Raw genomic sequence first — 16671 nt, 5'->3', positions numbered from 1 at the left:
ATAAATACTGCGGCCTATGTTCCATTTTATCATCGTGCCGGTCGCCCTCGTCGTCCATTTTTCTCATTCGTTACATCGAAGATTTCACACAGGGATTATACCTCACATCGAATCCACACCATAAAATCATTTGATATCGTTTTATTATTCAGAAATGAATGAAAGCCATTCACATAAGTGATAAAAAAAAATCAAAATGAAATCTGGGTTCCTCCCAACCCCCCCTTCCCCCTACAAATCCTCTTGTTCTGTCTCCCCTTCCACAACACTCCCTGCACTTCGTGTGGCTTGGCTGGGGCCCTGGAAGACACAAGGTGGACGGGACCTGGATTCTGTCTCTGGGATTTTGCGGGGGGGGGGATTCAGCATGTAAGACGGGCCCCCTGGAGCCAAGCACAGGATCGAAATTGCGACCCCTGATGCTTGGGAAGAATTCATAAAGCACTAACGCATGTAGAGGGCATACCCGAACAGCGACTGCATCTGATTGGATGATACATCTCATAGGCTGCACTCACTGACCAGAGGCATTGCTTGAAGCTTGTGGGCCCCGATGCAACAGTTGACCTGGGGCCACCCGCCACTTCCATTGCATGCCAAGATACTCCCATTACACACCGGCACCATCCAGGTAATGACATGCCCCTCCCCCATTTTTAAATCCTTTTTCTGTAAGTGTTGGCAGGCCAGGTGCTGTAGGGGGCAGTGTGTCTGTTACATGAGTGGACATCCCAAGCTGTCCCGGGTCTCAGTTGGCGCTCTCCTCCCGACACCAGAGAAGCAGCTTCCCCCCCCATTGTCAGCCCACTGCGACCACACTTCCCTGTCCAAGGCTGCTCACCATCCTCCACTCCGTTCAAGAAACTCAGGGACACATGGCTTCTCCCCAGCCAATGAGAGCGGGGAGTGGGTGTGGGCTGAGGGTCTGGGAAGAAGCTTGGCTGGGGTCCTGGAAGACACAAGGTGGACAGGACCTGGATTCTGTCTCCGGGATTTTGCGGGGGGGGGGGGGGGGGGGGGAATTCAGCATGTAAGACGGGCCCCCTGGAGATAAACACGGAGTTGAAATTGCGACCCCTGATGCTAAGCCCTTCAATTTTTAAACCAGGTGGTGACTACAGGGCCACCCCTGGTTCTAATTTCAGCCAATTCAGCAGAAGTCAGATATAAATCAGCTTAAAAGTGGTAGCCAGCTAAACGGATAGAAAATGTTTCGCTGATGAACCATTCCTAGCTGGTGGACTATTTAATTTAGTACATTTTTCGACAAGTTCTGGATATTCCTCTTTGTTAGAACCACACCCATTTTGAATGAATGCCCCGCCCCTAATTAAAGTATAGTCTGTACCTACAATGGCTTGCTGGATGCGCAGCATAAAAGGTGTCCCTGGAATTGTTTTATAATAGTTGGCCACTATGTGATTAGTCCTTAGACATATATAAATAATGGGGCACTATTCCCCCCCCACTGTCACCAATGATGGGACAATATATCTCCCCAACTGGTACCAATGATGGGGCACTATTCCTCCCACTGACACCAATGACGGGGCACTATTCCCCCCACTGACACCAATGATGAGGCACTATTCCTCCCACTGAAACCAATGACGGGGCACTATTCCTCCCACTGACACCAATGACTGGGCACTATTCCCCCCACTGACACCAATGACGAGGCACTATTCCTCCCACTGATACCAATGACGGGGCACTATTCCTCCCACTGAAACCAATGACGGGGCACTATTCCTCCCACTGACACCAATGACGGGGCACTATTCCTTCCACTGACACCAATGACGGGGCACTGTTCCTTCCACTGACACCAATGACGGGGCACTGTTCCTCCCACTGACACCAATGACGGGGCACTGTTCCTCCCACTGACACCAATGATGGGGCACTAGTCCTTCCACTGACACCAATGATGGGGCACTATTTCTCCCACTGACACCAATGATGGGGCACTATTCCTTCCACTGACACCAATGATGGGGCACTATTCCTCCCACTGACACCAATGATGGGGCACTATTCCTTCCACTGACACCAATGATGGGGCACTATTCCTTCCACTGACACCAATGACGGGGCACTATTCCTCCCACTGAAATCAATTATGTCGCACTATTCCCCCACCCTGACACCAATGATGGGGCACTATTCCCCCCACTGACACCAATGATGGGGCACTATTCCTTCCACTGACACCAATGATGGGACACTATTCCTCCCACTGACACCAATGATGGGGCACTATTCCTTCCATTGACACCAATGATGGGGCACCATTTCTGCCACCTACACCAATGATGGGGCACTATTCCCCCAACTGACACCAATGATGGGGCACTATTCCTCACCAATGGGAGGAATAGTGCCCCATCATTTACCAATGATGGGGCACTATTCCTCCCAGTGACACCAATGATGGGGCACTATTCCTCCCAGTGACACCAATGATGGGGCACTATTCCTCCCAGTGACACCAATGATGGGGCACTATTCCTCCCACTGATACCAATGATGGGGCACTATTCCTCCCACTGACACCAATGATGGGGCACTATTCCTTCCACTGACACCAATGATGGGGCACTATTCCTCCCACTGACACCAATGATGGGGCACTATTCCTTCCACTGACACCAATGATGGGGCACTATTCCTCCCACTGAAATCAATTATGTCGCACTATTCCCCCACACTGACACCAATGATGGGGCACTATTCCCCCCACTGACACCAATAATGGGGCACTATTCCTTCCACTGACACCAATGATGGGGCACTATTCCTCCCACTGACACCAATGATGGGGCACTATTCCTTCCACTGACACCAATGATGGGGTACTATTCCTTCCACTGACACCAATGACGGGGCACTATTCCTCCCACTGAAATCAATTATGTCGCACTATTCCCCCACACTGACACCAATGATGGGGCACTATTCCCCCCACTGACACCAATGATGGGCCACTATTCCTTCCACTGACACCAATGATGGGGCACTATTCCTCCCACTGACACCAATGATGGGGCACTATTCCTTCCACTGACACCAATGATGGAGCACCATTTCTGCCACCTACACCAATGATGGGGCACTATTCCCCCAACTGACACCAATGATGGGGCACTATTCCTCCCAGTGACACCAATGATGGGACACTATTCCTCCCACTGATACCAATGATGGGGCACTATTCCTCCCACTAATACCAATGATGGGGCACTATTCATCCCACTGACACCAATGATGGGGCACTATTCCTCCCACTGATACCAATGATGAGGCACTATTCCTCCCACTGACATCAAGGATGGGGCACTATTCCTCCCGTTAATACCAACAATGGGGCATTGTTTACTCCAGCTGACTCCAAGACATTTTCTTCTCCCACTGGTCACAGTCCAGCCCCCCCTAAAGTCTGAAGGACAATAAACTGGCCCTTCGTTTATAAATTTTGGAGACCCCAGGACTAAACGGTTCCCCCGATAAAAGCCATCGTACATTTGTCAAGAGTCATCAGGCGTCTTCTCTCCGATGAGATTATGTGATCTCTAAAACATTCACCACCGTCTGAAAGTTGTTAGGACGATCTGAGCTGTGCCTTGTCATGTGTCCAAGAAGTGAGTATTTTGCGATGAAACATTACCCGCACTCTGTGCATAAATAAGGACGTTCTCCTGAATGAGTTCTCTGGTGTTTAACAAGGTGTCCCTTCTGAGCAAAAGATTTCCCGCACTCTGAGCATGAAAAAGGACACTCACCCGAATGACTTTTCTGGTGTTTACCAAGGTCTCCTTTCCGAGTGAAACATTTTCCGCATGCTGAACATGAATAGGGACGCTCGCCTGAGTGAATTTTTTGGTGGATAACAAGGGTTTCTTTGGCGGTGAAACATTTCTCGCACTCTGAACGCGAAAAAGGACGCTCACCCGTGTGAATTCTCTGGTGTCTAACAAGGCCTCCTTTTTTGTTGAAACATTTCCCGCACATTGAACATGAATAAGGATGCTCACCTGTGTGAATTCTCTAGTGAGCAACAAGTTCTCCTTTATGAGCGAAAGATTTCCCGCACTCTGAACATGAATAAGGACATTCACCTGAGTGAATTCTCTAGTGAATAACAAGGAATCCTTTTTCGGAGAAACATTTCCCACACTCTGAACATGAATAGGGACACTCACCAGTGTGACGTCTTTCGTGTCTACGAAGTTTTCCTTGGTGAGAAAAACATTTCCCGTACTGGAAACAGGAATAGGGATGCTCACCCGTATGAACTCTTTGGTGTCTAAGAAGGTATCCTTGGTCAGAAAAACATTTCCCACACTCTAAACAGGAATAGGGACGCTCACCTGTATGAGTTTCATGGTGGTTACAAAGTGATGCTTTACTAGGAAAACATTTCCCACACTCTGAACAGCAAAAGGGACGCTCACCCGTGTGAATTCTCTGGTGTACAACAAGGTTTTCTTTATTGGAAAATGACTTTCCACACTCTGAACATGAAGGACGCTCATTCTTGTGAGATTTCTGGTGGTTAAGAAGTGATTTTTTCTTAGTGAATGTTTTCCTGCACACCAAACAGGACAATGAGCTCCCTCCTGTGTGAGCTCCCTCATGGCTTGAAGAGGATTTCTGGGGATTGGATGGATCTTTTGATCTGTGAGCACTGTGACAACTTAGATGGACATCTGAAGTCATAGTATGGGATTTATCAAAAGGTTCCTCATGACTAGAAGGATCCATAGATCTTGGGTGGGCATCTGAAGTCATAGTATGGGATCTATCAGAAGATTCCTCAGGATTAGAAGGAGCCATTAATCTTAGATGGACATCTGAAGTCATAGTATGGGATCGATCAGATGATTCCTCAGGATTAGAAGGTTCCATTGATCTTACATGGACATCTGAAGTCATAGTATGGGATCTATCAGTAGATTCATCAGGATTAGAAGGTTCCAATGATTTCAGATGGACATCTGAAGTCATAGTATGTGATTTATCAGAAGATTCCTCAGGATTAGAAAGTTCCAATGATTTTAGATGGACATCTGAAGTCATAGTATGGGATTTATCAGAAGATTCCTCGGATTAGAAGGTATCAATGATCTTAGGTGGACATCTGAAGTCCTAGTATGGGATTTATCAGATGATTCCTCAGGATTAGAAGGTTCCAATGATTTTAGATGGATATCTGATGTCATAGTATGGGATTTATCAAAAGGTTCCTCAAGATTAGAAGGATCCATAGATCTTGGGTGGGCATCTGAAGTCATAGTATGGGATCTATCAGAAGATCCCTCAGGATTAGAAGGATCCATTGATCTTAGATGGACATCTGAAGTCATAGTATGTGTTTATCAGAAGATCCCTCAGGATTAGAAGGATCCATTGATCTTACATGGACATCTGAAGTCATAGTATGGGATCTATCAGTAGATTCATCAGGATTAGAAGGTTCCAATGATTTTAGATGGATATCTGATGTCATAGTATGGGATTTATCAAAAGGTTCCTCAAGATTAGAAGGATCCATAGATCTTGGGTGGACATCTGAAGTCATAGTATGTGATTTATCAGTAGATTCCTCAGGATTAAAAGGTTCCAATGATTTTAGATGGACATCTGAAGTCATAGTATGGGATTTATCAGAAGATTCCTCAGGATTAGAAAGTTCCAATGATTCCAAAACCGAGTTTCTTGTCTTCCCCCCAGCCCGGACACCACCCCCCATTGACTTCTCCATCACATCCAACAACGCCACCATCAAACCCGCCCCGCAGGCCAGAGTACTTGGTGTCATTCTGGACTCCAACCTGTCCTTCCAGCCCCAAGTCCAATCTTTAACAAACTCGTGCAGACTCCACCTCCGCAACATCGCCAAAATCCGCACGTTCCTAACTCCAGAAACCACTAATCAGCTCATCCACTCCCTCATCATATCACGACTCGACTACTGCAACTCCCTCCTCACTAGCCTGCCTCGCCGCTGGCTATCCCCGCTTCAGTCGATCCTGAATACGGCTGCCAGACTCATTCACCTTTCCAACCGCTCCGTTTCCGCCCCCCCCTCTGCCAATCCCTCCACTGGTTTCCGATTGCGCAACGGATCAAATCCAAAATCCTAACACTGACGAACAAAGCTGTCCACCATACTGCCCCGAACTACATCACTGACCTAATATCCAAGTACCACCCAGCACGCACACTCCGCTCCTCACAAGACCTCCTTCTCTCTAGTTCCCTGGTCTCCTCCTCCCATGCCCGCCTCCAGGACTTCTCCAGGTTGTCACCCATCCTCTGGAACTCCCTGCCCCAACCCATCAGATTATCACCTACTCTCCTCTCCTTTAGGTGCACCCTGAAAACCCATCTCTTCAGGGAAGCCTACCCCACCCCCTGCTAACTTGCTGACCTCCTCCACTCTTCCTACCACTCCATCCCCCACAGCTATCTCCTCCTGTGCCACCATCCCCTCCCTCCTAGATTGTAAGCTCGAAAGAGCAGGGCCCTCAATCCCCCATGTTTTGCATTGTATTGGTATTGTTCTGTCACATGTTCTGTCCCCCTTTGTAATGTACAGCGCTGAGCGAACTATTGGCGCTTTATAAATACTGTATAATAATAATAATCTTAGATGGACATCTGAAGTCATAGTATGGGATTTATCAGATGATTTCTCAGGATTAGAAGGTTCCAATGATCTTAGGTGGACATCTGAAGTCATAGTATGTGATTTATCAGAAGATTTCTCAGGATTAAAAGGTTCCAATGATTTTAGATGGACATCTGAAGTCATAGTATGAGATTTATCAGAAGATTCCTCAGGATTAGAAAGTTCCAATGATCTTAGATGGATATCTGAAGTCATAGTATGGGATTTATCAGAAGATTCCTCAGGATTAGAAGATTCCATTGATCTTAGATGGACATCTGAAGTCATAGTATGGGATTTATCAGAAGATGTCTCAGGATTAGAAGGATTCATTGATCCTCCAAACACGACGAGTGAAGTTTAGACCAAAAAGTTCTAGTTTGGTCTCATCTGACCACTACTTTCTCCCATGCCTCCCCTGGATCATCCAGATGGTCATTGGCAAACTTTAGATGGGCCTGGACATGTGATGACTTGAGCAGGGGAACCTTCCGTTCAATGCATGATTTGAAACCATGACGGCGTAGTGTTCTACCAACAGTGACCTTTGAAACTGTGGTCCCAGCTCTCTTCATGTCATTGACCAGCTCCTCCCTTGTAGTTCTGGGCTGATTCCTCACCTTTCTTATCATCAGTGATACCCCACGAGGTGAGATCTTGCATGGAGCCCCAGTCCGAGGGAGACTGACAGTCGTGTTTAGACTCTTCCATTTTCTAACAATTGCTCCAACAGTTGATCTATTTTCACCAAGCTGCTGGGCAATTGCCCCGTAGCCCTTTCCAGCCTTGTGCAGGTCCACAATTTTGTCTCTGGTGTCTTTTGACAGCTCTTTGGTCTTGCCCATGGTAGTAGTTGGCGTCTGACTGACTGTGGGGTGGACAGGTGTCTTTAAAGAGCTCAGACAGGTGCTACTAAGTTAGATTAATGAGTGGAGTAGAGGTGGACTTTTTAAAGACACAGTAACAGGTCTTTGAGAGCCAGAATTCTTGCTGTTTCTTAGTTGTTCAAATACTTATGTTCAGCAGTGCAAGACAAATAAATTCTTTAAAAATCATACAATGTAATTTCCTGAATTTTTTTTTTAAATTCTGTCTCTCAGAGTGGGAATGCACCTACAATGTGAATTTCAGACCCCTCCATGATTTCTAAGTGGTAGAACTTGCAAAATCGCAGGGTGTTCAAATACTTCTGTTCCTCACTATAGGTGGACATCTGAAGTCATAGTATGGGATTTATCAGAAGATTCCTTAGATTTGAGGGATCCATTGATGTTGCCAACCAGTAAAATGTTACTTTTGGAGAATATGTCAGTATTTCCTGCAGGACAATCTGGAGATGTAATCAGATGCCTCTCCGATGTATTTAAATTCCAATACTGTCCACCTGCTGAAAAACAATGTTTGATATACGTTAGGTTTGTTTTCATGCGCCTTGTATTTTCACGTAGATCATTTAGCACATTCCCAGAGCTCTGGCCATGAAATGGGAACAATCTCAGCAGCAAACAACGAATATAAACCGGACCAGATGAGACACCCAAACCATACTAGGGACCGATCGTGGAACATTGAGACATGAAGAATAGTGATGGACCTCCCTCCACCTCACTTCCTAACAACATACTGGAGAAGGAAGCTTTGCAGTTCATCTGATGTACAGCATTGGGGGAAGGGGGTGGTCTCAAGATCGACTTCTGACACCACCAAAAGACTGTACATAGTATTTAGCATGTAACATGTTCCATAAATCCTGGTTTGGGTTACACCTACGACACAGAAGACCTTGTGGTCACGGCAATTGTAGTGATGGAAGTTCCTCACAGTATATGTTCATTTCCTAAGAATAACTCATATAAGAATTCAAGAGTACTATGGGGGGGCACTGCTCCTCCCACTGACACCAATGATGGGGCACTGTTCCTCCCACTTACCCCAATGATGGGGCACCATTCCTCCCATTGACACCAATGATAGGGCACCATTCCTCCCACTGACACCAATGATGGGGCACTATTCCTCCCACTGACACCAATGATGGGGCACCATTCCTCCCATTGACACCAATGATAGGGCACCATTCCTCCCACTGACACCAATGATGGGGCACTGTTCCTCCCATTGACCTCAATGATGGGGCACCATTCCTCCCATTGACCCCAATGATGGGGCACTATTCCTCCCATTGACACCAATGATGGGGCACCATTCCTCCCACTGACACCAATGATGGGGCACTATTCCTCCCACTGACACCAATGATGGGGCACTATTCCTCCCACTGACACCAATGATGGGGCACTATTTCTCCCACTGACACCAATGATGGGGCATTATTCCTCCCATGGACCCCAATGATGGGGCACCATTCCTCCCATTAACACCAATGATGGGGCACTGTTCCTCCCACTGACACCAATGATGGGGCACTATTCCTCCCATTGACCCCAATGATGGGGCACCATTCCTCCCATTGACCCCAACAATGGGACACCATTCCTCCCACTGACACCAACAATGGGGCACTATTCATAGCACTTATACCAATGATGGGGCACTATTCCTCCCACTGACATCAATGATGAGGCACTGTTCCTCTCACTGACACCAATGATGGGGCACTGTTCATCCCACTGACACCAATGATGGGGCACTGTTCATCCCACTGACACCAATGATGGGGCACTGTTCCTCCCACTGACACCAATGATGGGGCACCGTTCCTCCCACTGACACCAATGATGGGGCACCGTTCCTCCCATTGACCCCAATGATAGGGCACCATTCCTCCTATTGACCCCAACGATGGGACACCCCAACAATGGGGCACTATTCATCACTGTTGTTTATTACACATCCTGGGTTTAGTTTATTATTCCGGGATGTTTTTGGACCTCTCGGCTCCTGAAGAGGTAGGCCTAGTTCCTACAACACGTGTAGAGTAAATCAAGAGCAAGCCATACAGACTCAACCATCTTCTTACACTCAGAATAATGGATGTAATATTCCCACAGATGTCTGGAAGATAGCGGTGACCAATCGCAGTGATCACTGTCACAGTGGTAAACAAGGCTGCCATTCATTAAGCCATTGCGTACTACTCTGTGATCGGTCCGGTACCATGTGATCGTTGTGACCAATCGCAGTGATCACTGTCACAGTGGTAAACAAAGCTGCCATTCATGACGCCATTGTGTACGACTCTGTGATCGATCCGTTACCATGTGATCGTTGTGACCAATCACAGCATCACAATAGGAAACACAGGCATTGTGAATGAAAGTCTTAACAGTTTTGTTGACACGGCACTGCTCTGATGACAGTATGTAAAAAGTTGTAAAAAAAAAAGTAAAAATCATAGTTTTTATGCTTTAACCCCTTGGACCCCATACAAGTAACCCTATTTACTTGACTAGGTGGACTGTCAACGTTCCTGTGGGACAACGGTCCATTGGCTGACAATTGCATGCCTGGAACCACAGGAACTCTTTTGTCCTTCCTTTCCTCAGCCTCCTGTAGTTCCGGGCCAATGACCATGGCATTCCTGGAGAACACCACGTAGGCTGGGCTTGCAGGAACCTGGACGCTACATTTCCTGACCACTCGTATAGAGGCCACCAGTACAATACATTGGTTTTTATACAATTGGTTGATACAATATCTGGTACATAATCGATCCAGACATGGAAAAGTCTCGTACACGTGGAATCCCCGTACTCAGTAGAAGAATGTGCTTTGGGGTGAATTCTAAAAAGGTCTAGGACATAAATGGTTCTATATTTAGGACGTATCCGGTCTATAAACCAGAGGCTCTGGATGGACGGTTGGATAAATGGTTCTATATTTAGGACGTATCCGGTCTATAAACCAGAGGCTCTGGATGGACGGTTGGATAAATGGTTCTATATTTAGGACGTATCCGGTCTATAAACCAGAGGCTCTGGATGGACTGTTGGATAAATGGCTCTATATTTAGGACGTTTTCGGTCTATAAACCAGAGGCTCTGGATGGACGGTTGGATAAATGGTTCTATATTTAGGACGTATCCGGTCTATAAACCAGAGGTTCTGGATGGACAGTTGGATAAATGGTTCTATATTTAGGACGTATCCGGTCTATAAACCAGAGGCTCTGGATGGACGGTTGGATAAATGGTTCTATATTTAGGACGTATCAGGTCTATAAACCTGAGGCTCTGGATGGACGGTTGGATAAATGGTTCTATATTTAGGATGTATCTGGTCAATAACTGTGAAGGAAGGTGACAGACGCGATGGTGGAAGAAGAGGATTACCTCCACAGTGTTATCCAGGGATGTGTCCTCTCTGTCTTGTTCTTTTCTCTCTCTGAGAACTTCCTGTTTTCACCTTATATAACGCCTTGGCTTTGTCTTACACCACTTCCTGTTCCTCCTTACATCACTTCCTGTTCCTCTCTACATTACTTCCTGTTCCTCCCTACATCACTTCCTGTTTCTCCTGACATCACTTCCTGTCCGAGGGATCCACAAGCAGTAGGTGACTGCCATCTTGGGGTGTTATTAATAACTGCCTTCCTTGTTAGGTTTCCATAGTCTGCCCGTCCCGTAGGGCGTTCTCCGGTTATATTTCCTATATTATGACACACATTGTACTTCACTTATATATGAGTCAATAGCAAATATTGTATCTCTTTTTTTACGCCCCTAATGTTTTTGGCTCTACAGCAATTTTTTTTTTTTAACACACACAAGTTAAAATCTCCATTAATGGCCAAAATATATTTAAGCCCTCAAAATATTATATATTTTTTGAAAGGCAAGGCCCTATAAAAGAAGAAGTTGAAAATTGTTTTGTTGCATGTGTCGCAGGTTAGGCCGCAGTTTCCTGCCGGTGTGCTCTTCCCTCTTTGCTGCAGAGCTTTTCCTACCCAGATCCCTTTCACCTGTGTGGTTTGGCTGTGCTCATCTATGGGCGTCGCCTGCTGTTCTGGGGGTTTTTATTTCCCTTCCTTCCATTGTTTCCTGGCCTGCCTCCTAGTTTGGTTGCCTATATAGTACATGCTCAGTGTAGCTCACATTGCCTGAGAAACTTCCAAGGTCTCTGAGCTCCCATTCATTTGCTACTTGTGTATCCTATGCACCAATCCTGGCTTCATCCACTCTCTGTGCTTGTTTGCCACCCATCCAGACCGCAGCTTGTCGCCTGCATTTCCTGTAATCTCCTGCTGTTGTATTCTGGACATCTGAAGTCATAAAATGGGATTTATCAGAAGATTTCTCTGGATTAGAGGATCTATTGATCTTAGATGGACATCTGAAGTCATCGTATGGGATCTATCAGAAGATTCCTCAGGATTAGAAGGATCTATTGATCTTAGATGGACATCTGACATCATACTATGGTATTTATGAGACGTTTCCTCAGGATTAGAAGGATCTATTGATCTTAGATGGACATCTGAAATCATACTATGGAATTTATGAGATGTTTCCTCAGGATTAGAAGGATCTATTGATCTTAGGTGGACATCTGAAATCATAGTATGGGATTTATCAGATGATTCCTCGGGATTAGAAGGATCTATTAATCTTCAATGGACATCTGAAGTCATAGTATGGGATCTATCAGAAGATGCCTCGGGATTAAAAGGATCCATTGACTTTAGGTGGACATCTGAAGTCATAGTATGGGATCTATAAGAAGATGCCTCAGGATTAGAAGGATCCATTGATCTTAGGTCGACATCTGAAGTCATAGTATGGGATCTATCAGAAGATGCCTCAGGATTAGAAGGATCCATTGATTTTAGATGGACATCTGAAGTCAAAGCATGGGATGTGTTAGAAGATTCCTCAGGATAAGAAGGATCCATTGATCTTAGATGGACATCTGAAGTCATAGTATTGGATTTATCAGAAGATTCCTCAGGATTAGAAGGATCCATTTATCTTAGATGGACATCTGAAGTCGTAGCATGGGATCTATCAGAAGATGCCTCAGGATTAGAAGGATCTATTATTCTTAGATGGACATCTGAAGTCATAGTATGGGATCTATCAGAAGATTCCTTGGGATTAGAAGCATCCATTGATCTTAGATGGTCATCTGAAGTCATAGTATGGGATTTGTCAGAAGATTCCTCAGGATGAGAAGGATCTATTGATCTTAGGTGGATATCTGAAGTCATACTATGGGATTTATCAGAAGATTCCTCTGGATTAGAAGGATCCTTTGATCTTAGGTGGACATCTGAAGTCATAGTATGGGATCTATCAGCAGATTCTTCAGCATTAGAAGGATCTAGTGATGTTGCTAACTGGTAAAATGTCACATTTGGAGAATACTGTGCAATGTCACTATCTACTGCTGTTGTACTCTGCTCACATGAGTGGTCTCTGCATTTTCACCTGGGGGCCATGACCTGCTTCCAGTCCACCATTCCCACCATCATGGGCCCTGGTGAAGAAGCAAGCTGGGGCTTAGACTCCACGCCCTGGGGAATCCTGAGTTGGCGATCTAGAAATGCTCACTACCACGAACGGAGCTACGCATTGATGCCACGCCACAAGCTTTGTAACTGCATTTTGATTTTTTTTTTCATTTTAGCCATCTGTAAGCTTGATTTTCTTGAAAGTGCTGTCCATTTGACTTTTTGCTAAAAAAATACTTCACTATATATGGCCCCTCTGGTATCTGGCTTCTTGCAGTGAGCACTCTTTCCTTGCAGTGGAGGTGCACATGGTTCAGCAGCCTTGATTGGCGCGTGTGGTTATCATCGAGAAACCTCAGGAGTGTGGATGGAGTTGGAGGTCCATAGAGGACAGGCCGTGATTGATTGATGCATAGGCGCTGTTGGCTGCATTGGCAGCTGGAAATCTGGTGAGTGCGATAATGTTTTCATTCACGTGGTGGTGGAGCCCTTGCAAAATGATTTTCACAGATTGGTTAATTGGACTTTTATATATAGACTGTTTTTATCCATTTGCTGGACACTGGGCCCTTAGCAGGGGATGTAGGGTCCTATATGCCATAGGTTCCTGGTCAAGCCAGGCTGGGCTACCTTTAGGGCCTTCATCCCAGTGGTGGAACCCTGATGGTCCCATGGTAAATGATTCCACCGAGCCATTGGGGACCACCCACTGCCGTGCTCGAGAGGGTTAAAAATGTATACAAGCTGCCCCACTCCATAACATCACAAACCTCACGACGTCAAAAAACAACCTTCTCCCAGAACAAATAATCTCCACCCTTCTCGAAAAAATCTCCCCTTCCCAAAATTCCTCCATTTTGCATAAGTTCTCCTCTCCCCCAGTCCCCTTCCCAGTGCAAATCCTCTTCCCCTTCCAACACAACCCCCCCCCCCTTCCCCACCCAAATTGGCCTTCTAATACATATCATCTACCCTCCCCCCCTAGAAGAACCCCCCCTCCCCTTCTAATACAATCACCCCAATTATCTCCTTCTAGTAAGAATCCCGTCCATCCCCTCCCCCAATATCCCCCCTCCCAGCAGATATCCTCCTCCCAAACCCCTCTTTTAGAACAAATCATTCTCCCCCAAATTGCCCCCAGCACAAATCCTCCTATTCCACGGCCCCCCTTCCACATCATTTCCTATGCTGAGTGTGGCTGAAAGGTGGTGCTTCTTGCTACGTTCCTTCTTCTGTTGTCCTTGGCCCCTCCAACCCCCCCTCCAGAAAAAATTATCTACCACCCTTCCCAGCACAATTTTCCTATTCCACTACCCCCCTTCCATATCATTCCCTATGCTGAGTGTGGCTGAAAGGTGGTACTTCTTCCTAGGTTCCTCCTTCTGTTGACCTTGGCTCCTCCAACCCCCCCCCCTCCAGGAAAAAATCATCTACTCTCCCCCCAGCAGAATCCTCCTATTCCACTGCCCACCTTCCACATCATTCACTATACTGAGTGTGGCTGAAAGGTGGTGCTTCTTTCTTTCATTCCCCCCCCAAATCCTCTTATTCCATCTCCTCTTCCACATTATTCCCTACACCGAGTGTGGCTGATAGGTGGTGCCTCTTTCTGGGCTCCCCTTCTGTTGTTCTGGGCTCTTTCCAACCCCCCCCCCAGAAAATATCATCTACCCCCCCCCCCAGCACCCAGGTGGTGCTTCTTCCTGGGTTCTTCCTTCTGTTGACCTTGGCTCCTCCAAGCCCTCACCCCCTCCAGAAAAAAATCATTCCTCACCCCCCCAAACACAAATCCTCTTATTCCATCTCCCCTTGCACATCATTCCGTACACTCAATGTGGCTGATAGGTGGTGCTTTTTTCTTGGCTCCTCCTTCTGTTGTTTCCTTGGCTCCTCCCCAATCTCCCCTGCTTCAGAACAACTCATTCCCCCCCAGCACAAATACCCCTATTCCACCGCCCCCTTTCCACATTATTCCCTACACCGAGTGTGGCTGAAAGTTGGTGCTTCTTTCTGGGCTCCTCCTTCTGTGTTTCTGGGCTCCTGCCAACCCTCCCCCCCGAACAAATCACCCCCCGGTACAAATCCTTATTCCATCTCCCCTTCCACATCATTCCCCACACAGTGTGGCTGAAAGGTGGTACTTCTTTCTGGGCTCCTCCTTCTTTTGCTCTGGGATCCCCCTTTTGTTGTTCTGGGCTCCTCCCAACCCCCCCCCAGAACAAATCACCCCCCAGTACAAATCCTCTTATTCCATCTCCCCTTCCACATCATTCCCTACACCGAGTGTGGCTGATAGGTGGTGCTTCTTCCTGGGCTCCTCCTTATTTTGTTCTGGGCTCCTCCCAACCCCCCCTTCTAGAACAAATCATCCCTCCCCAGCACAAATCCTCCTATTCCAATCTCCCCTTCCACATCATTCCCTACACCGAGTGTGGCTGATAGGTGATGCTTCTTCCTGGGCTCCTCCTTCTGTTGTTCTGGGCTCCTCCCAACCCCACCCCGAACAAATCATCCCCCCCAGCACAAATCTTCCTATTTCAATCTCCTCTTCCACATCATTCCTTACACCAAGTGTGGCTGAAAGGTGGTGCTTCTTCCTGGTCTTCTTCTTTTGTTCTGGGCTCCCCCTTTTGTTGTTCTGGGCTCCTCCCAACCCCCCCTCCCTCCAGAATAAATCATCCACCCCCCCAGCACAAATCATCTTATTCCATCTCCCCTTCCACATCATTCCTTACACCGAGTGTGGCTGAAAGGTGGTGCTTCTTTCTGGGCTCCTTCTTCTTTTGTTCTTGGCTCCTCCTTCTGTTCTGGGCTCCTCCCAATCCCCCTCCAGAACAAATCCTCCCCCCCAGCACAAATCCTTCTATTCCAATCTCCCCTTTCACATCATTACCTTCACCGAGTGTGGCTGGAAAATGGTCCTTCTTTTGTTCTGGGCTCCTCCCAATCCCACTTCCAGAACAAATCATACCCCCAGCACAAATCCTCCTATTCTAATCTCCCCTTCCACATCATTCCCTACACCGAGTGTGGCTGAAAGGTGGTGCTTTTTCCTGGCTCCTCCTTCTGTTGTTTTGGGCTCCTCCCACCCCTCTCCAGAACAAATCTTTCCCTCCAGCACTTCCACATCATTCCCTACACTTTGTGTGGCTGAAAGGTGGTGCTTCTTCCTGGGCTCCTCCTGTTGTTCTGGGCTCCTCCCAACCCCCCCCCCCCAGAACAAATCATTCCCCCCCCGCACAAATCCTCTTATTCCATCTCCCCTTCTACATCATTCCCTACACCGAGTGTGGCTGAAAGATGGTGCTTCTTCCTGGGCTCCTCCTTTTGTTGTTCTGGGCTCCTCTCAACCCCCCCTCCAGAACAAATCATCCACCCCCCCAACAAAAATCCTCCTAGTCCAATCTCCCATTCCGCATCATTCCCTACACCGAGTGTGGCTGAAAGGTGGTGCTGCTTCCTGGGCTCCTCCTTCTGTTCTAGGCTCCTCCTTCTGTTGTGGGCTCCCCCCCAGCACAAATCCTCTTATTCCATTTCCCCTTCTACATCATTCCCCACACCGAGTGTGGCTGATAGGTGGTGCTTCTTC

At 47.0% G+C, this 16671-nt stretch overlaps 1 pseudogene across 1 annotated transcript; it reads right to left on the bottom strand.

Moving 5' to 3' along the window:
- Positions 1-1006: 1006 nt before the first annotated feature.
- Positions 1007-11048, bottom strand: LOC149440482 (uncharacterized; annotated as a pseudogene). Its single transcript, XR_016307593.1, has 3 exons — positions 10966-11048; positions 6356-8060; positions 1007-5103 (listed from the first exon to the last, which is right to left on the bottom strand). The product of XR_016307593.1 is annotated as an uncharacterized LOC149440482 (transcript).
- Between the last annotated feature and the right edge of the window lie 5623 nt (positions 11049-16671).

The sequence above is a fragment of the Staurois parvus genome, unplaced genomic scaffold (genome assembly GCF_062004578.1).
Source record: "Staurois parvus isolate SC_StPar_1 unplaced genomic scaffold, SC_StPar_1.0 ptg001079l, whole genome shotgun sequence".
Taxonomy (NCBI): domain Eukaryota; kingdom Metazoa; phylum Chordata; class Amphibia; order Anura; family Ranidae; genus Staurois; species Staurois parvus.
This window is presented reverse-complemented; position numbering and strand designations above follow the sequence as displayed.